Below are 6,000 nucleotides of genomic sequence, written 5' to 3' on the forward strand. Positions count from 1 at the left end.
ATACTATGCTCCAAACTAGGATAAGGTATCTAGTTCATCCTCTAGATGTCAAGCAAGTCATATTAACGCCTAAGATAGTAACTCCGACTAGAAACAAGGATACTCAAGTCAACTCTACCAAACTTACGGTTCCAAAACTATCACACTAGCCCAATAAGGCTAAATATACAAATCATGATTCAAATGCTAAAAACCATATTTCGAGCATAACATTATATCATATCCATGCTACAAATTTACCCAAGCTAGGGAGAAGGCAATAGGACTCTACAAGGGTATTAAGTAATTCAACCTATGGGTCAAAACCCCCATCTAATCCCCAAACTTATATGTATAATCAATACTAAGTCATTTTATCCAATATCAATCTTAAAATTCACATTCACACGCAATATATATCATACATCATCCATGAAGAAGAGTAGACAGAAGCCCACCTCAAGGCTAAACCGCAAAATCACACTTCACGCACCACATGCTCGTCTTCACTTCACAATCCCCAAAATGTCATCACACTATCAAAAATATAATCTACTCATCAATATGAGTCTAACGATACCCATATTGCACTATTGTGCTTCGGGTCCAAAAATGACACCAAAAAGTCCAAGTGGGTCCCATTTACGGAAATCACATTTTCGAGGTCAAGCCAATGCTCATCTATCACCAAGGAAGCATAACCCTCAAACAAATGAAATTTGGGGTTAAATCAATCCCTAAGCTAAATTGGGGTTTTGGGTCAAGAACAATGAAATTCACAAATAAAGTGATGAAATCTTAATTCGGATGATAATCATGATAAAAGATGTTTACCAAGCTCCCTAGACACCCACAAGACTCAATTTCAAGTTATCATACCCATTTAGGGTTTTAGGTTCTCAAATGTGAAAGAAAAATTCCCAAAATCACGACTTTGGGTCTATTTATAGATCCCCTTGGCGAACAGACGCGGTACCCTATGACAACAAAGTCCAAAACTTGTTTTTGACCCTCGGAACTCATCTAGGACCCAAAATATATGATCCAATAGTGAAATTTGAGTGTAAACCACAATTCAAATCCATTGAAATCATCAAAACTTCTATACAAGGTCGTTTAGGCAAAAAGTGGGGCCCACATATATAGTTTCGATTTTATGACTTTCCGACTAATAGGTCAAAATGAGATCGGGTGCATTGGGACCCGAACCAAAGGTCTATCTAGACTAAAATCGATATTTCGGATATGCTAGCGCATTCGAAATTTTCATCATTTCGCTGAAGTTTTTGATCGGTGGCCATTTGGAACCAACGAAGAATTCTAAACAGGGTGTTGACTCTAAAAACCAAACGAATTGCCCGATAACCGAATCCTCAGTCCCAGCAAGTCATAAATGACTTGGGGGCAGCTATGGAGAAGCTCAAATGGTGAAGATAAGTATAAATATGGAAAATAACCTAAAGGGTCATTACAATAAGAACTGAGTTTATTTCTGGAAAAATAAAGATACATCAGTCTTTTTTAAAAGAAGATTACCATTGCATGTACTAACGGTCTGAATGGCATAAGCTTAAAAATAGGTATGTACTCCTATATACTGATATATACAAAAGGTGTTGATAAAAATTTGTTAAGATCCTGCTATGTGTTAGGTTTTTGTTCTGATTTTCTTACCAAGTTTAAGTTTTACTTTTCCTGAAAGGAAAGTATAAATTTTTTTCATATTTGCAAACCTCTTTCTTATTTTGGAACTCTATAAATAGAAGACCCTTCAGATACCATAACACAATAGTATCCACAATGTAGTAGTTTCAAGATTCTTGTTTAGAGGAGATTTTTTTCTCAATTAGTTTTTATGTTTTTTAATATTAGATTTTATATGTAGGCCAATTGGTAAAACCATATAATAATTTTATGCTTTTATAATAATTTTATGCTTTTTGTATTATTTTATTTGTCATCTATTTATCATCCCCATGGTTTGCAAACTATAAGTTTTCACATAACGCTCTCTCGATTTCGAACCCAACACTATGAACTTGGAAAAGACACCATCAGAACACAAATTTTATTGGAAAACTTTCAATTATTAACACAAAGATGCAGATACAGTTATATACTCAGAATGAGCACAGAAAAATGCCAAGAGAGGATTTGATGCAAATGTTTGGATTGCATATTCATCTTTCTGCTGTAGATTTAGAGCTTGAACTTTGTGTTAGGGTCAAATCTTTTAGAAGATGATAATACTGGTTCCTGCACAATTGAAATGTGATAAAACAGTATCAGATCAGAAAAATAGATAAGCAAATTATCTGTAAAGTTTACAAATAATTAATGCCTATTAATGAAAATTCCAGAACTTTTAAATCTTTGAGGCCTATGCAAATACTAAACTGCCGCTGACAAAACATCCTATGCAAGAACTAAACTGCCGCTGAAAAAAACATTCTGGATGTTAGCTCATGGGATATAGCACAATTTTTTCCATTTTTTGGACATTTATCTGAAATTGATATTTTGTGGATGAATAATTGTGTATCTTCCAAGAAAGTTCAAGTCGAGAAAAACTGAAGAAGTACAGAACACTAGTCTAAGTTTTTGTAACAACCTCAATTTCACACCACAACTCCAATATATATATTATACTTCCAAATCCGAATACAAATAAGAATTCAAGCAACAAAGTAACAATGGACAAATACTAATGGAAAATCTACGAGTAACAGAGGAAGAAGGTAACTAGAAGGAGATGAGATAGTAGACCATTGAAGAGGAGATGAGAGAACATAGACTAAGCCGAAGCTTCAACATAATTTACATGAACCTTCTATCTAATCCCAGATCCTATTTAACCAATTGACAATCGGGCCTGGATCCCAAATAAAACACTCCAACATCTCAATAGGTCCAACAATCTCAGCTGGATCAGCCTAATTCACCACTTCTAACCCATAGCCCCTTACAAAGTTGACTTGGTTCATAACAGTTTTACCTAGTGACAATGTAATTATTTCAAATTACCAGTCACTTAAAAGATAATCAAAGGTAAGTAACCTTCTCGAGTAGGTTAAATTGCACTGTTTGTGTGAAAAATCATTAAAGTTGTCATATAAGTTGCTAAATCCTTATAACAGTAGTATCAGTGGATGCAAGATAATTTTGAGAAGGGAATATTTCAGGCAAGGAGATGACATACCAGGTCTATCTTGTGTTGAAGTATCTTTGGCAGAGGAATTCTGACTTTGTTGACCCTTTCAATAGCCTTGTGCATATAATCAAGTAATCCTCGGTATGTTATATCCGGATTTGCCTAGACAGCTCTTATACATGTGTAAGTCATGGCACCAATCATAATTCTTTTAGCATACAAAGCCTGCATAATATTCATACAATGGTAGTTGGGGATAGGATATATAGATCAATCGTATGAAGACATGATTAAAGGAAGGATAAAATAATACAGAGATATCTGCAGCTAGTTGATTATCCTTGCAAGCACTGAAACTGATGGCCCTGACACCACTTGTGCCCTTATAAGTGCCGGATAGGGATCTGTTATCATCCCATTTGTTACTGTTAAAATTCAAAAACTGATAATAGATTCTCTTATTTAATAGTGATTCGTAAGATATTCATTATCAGAATTGTGATAATGGTGAACTATAAGTTTACCTGTACTTTGTAATTGACGGACTCTGTACATCATCAGTTTCTCTTATTTGTATTGTTTAAACTGATCATTCCCAAGAGAAAAATGAAATGCATAAGAACAATGGCCAAAGGTGTGAGTAAAGAATAACTTTTACTGATTTCTTATATTGTTGATGTAAATTTAAATTCTATGTATCTTGAACAAACATATGCAACACCGGTTAGAAACTAAAAAGGACTTTTGGATGGTAAGATCATACTCTTTGTATACCCATGGTAAGTCGAGAACAGTTCCACTATAACTAGCCTCAACAATGGCATGAAGTATAACACCTGAAATCAGTGGTTTAACAAGAATATCATTGATGGCATTATCACTGATCATGCCTTCAGTGCTAAAGTCGAGAGGACAGATCCTTTCATCAAAACCATCTAGTTCATCATCAGTAAAATCAGGTTGTCGTAATCCATATCCTGAGAAGTAGAGCACCAATGAGTCACCTGATTTAAGGTCTGTCGTTAACCACTTGAAAGCCTCCAGGATGTTTCTCCTAGTCGGAGGTTTATATGCCTCTTTTTTAGCAGAAATTGTTTCATTCAAAAGTAAGGTAAAAAAGTATTTCTTACTTAGGCTGATTTAAAATTTAAATTTGTGTGTTCAACCATTAGGTTTTTACCACTGAAACCTTGTTATGAACTGACTACAAAACTCAATCCAATAACTCGGAACACAAGGAATATTTTTTGGGACAATTTTTTATTAACTGAAAAATGGAAAAACAACACAATCGAGCTAAAATAACAGAAATTAAACTAAAGGTGAACTAGGATGACCATGGATGAAGCTCACAGATCCAAATCTGAAAATGAAAGAGAAGAAGAGAAATTAGAATTGGAAGAGAAGAAAGAAGCAAGGAAAGGGTTGAGAAGTTGTTAGTTACCAAATTTTCAACGTGCTCTTCTCTCCTCCAGCATGTATTTGAGGATTTTCCCACATCATCCCAGCTGTCCAATCTTCATTAACTACTTTTAATCTTGGCCTTTTATTATTTGCAATCTACTCCCTCCCTATCTCCTTAATTAACTAATACTCCTTCCACCTCTAATATTTATTTGAAAGTTAGTTAAGGTTGTTACACCCTGCCCCTTGAAAAACATCCTTGACCTCAAGGATGGGTGTCAAAATCCAGAAACTTGGCTTTCAAAAATGCATAATCCTCCCAAGTTGCTTCTTTAGGTGGAAGATTTGACCACTGTACCAAAACTTTCACTCCAGCTACATTACCATCTCGAACCAATTGCCTTTGCAAGATGTGAAGTGGCTTAACAAGGAATTGACCATCTGCACTAGTGGTAGGCAAAGTAGACTGCACCATTACTCTATTCCCAACCTTCCTCTTGAGAAGCGACACATGGAACAAGGGATGAACCTTGGAATCAGTTGGAAGGTCCAACTTGTAGGCTACCTGACCCACTCTTTCAATCACCTTAAAAGGACCATAGTACTTGGAGCTAAGCTTGAGTTTCCTTCTGAGTGCTATTGATGTCTGTATGTATGGTTGGAGTTTGAGAAATACAAAATCACCAACCTGAAATTCTCTTTCAGTCCTTCTCTAGTCGGCATACAGTTTCATCCTCTCTTGAGCTTTCAACAAATGGTCAAGGAGAAGTTGTTGAACCTGTTGTCTCTTTATAGTCATATCTTCTACAGCAGGTACTGTGGTGTCCAGCATCGGACCAATAGCCAAGTGGGGAGGGGTGTACCCATACAATGCCTCAAAGGGGGTACGTTGAATACTAGTATGAAAATTTGTGTTATACCACCATTTAGAGAGAGGTAGCCATTGTTTCCACTGAGTAGGTCTATGTGAGGTCATGCACCTGAGGTAATTTTCAATGCACTTATTAACTCTCTCAGTTTGTCCATCACTTTGGGGGTGATAGGCAGTGTTGAAGTGAAACTGAGTGCCCAATAATCTGAATAAGCTTTGCCAAAAGTTGCTCAAAAATATACTATCTCTATCAGATACTATTAATTCAGGCAATCTAAGAAGAGTGTGTATATGTTTGAAAAACTTAGCTGCTACATTGCTGGCTGTGAAAGAGTGTGACAAGGGCATGAAATGAGCAAATTTGGTCCTCCTATCCACCACTACCAAAATAACATCTTTGCCTCCAAACTTGGGCAAACCTTCTATAAAATCCATACTTACATGTCTCCAGGCTTGATCCAGAATGGGAAGGGGTTGTAACAACCCTGGATAGGGCAAATTCTCTTCTTTACTCCTTTGACACACATCACAGGACTCTACATATTGTATGACCATCTGTCCCATACCAGGCCAATAAAACATTTGTGCCAACCTC

The 6,000-nt window shown here is 36.1% G+C and overlaps 1 pseudogene; it reads right to left on the reverse strand.

The window, feature by feature from the left end:
- Positions 1 to 2,033: 2,033 nt before the first annotated feature.
- LOC107840051 lies at positions 2,034 to 5,009 on the reverse strand (annotated as a pseudogene).
- Positions 5,010 to 6,000: the final 991 nt, after the last annotated feature.

This window comes from Capsicum annuum, chromosome 8 (genome assembly GCF_002878395.1).
Source record: "Capsicum annuum cultivar UCD-10X-F1 chromosome 8, UCD10Xv1.1, whole genome shotgun sequence".
In the NCBI taxonomy this organism is placed as follows: Eukaryota; Viridiplantae; Streptophyta; class Magnoliopsida; order Solanales; family Solanaceae; genus Capsicum; species Capsicum annuum.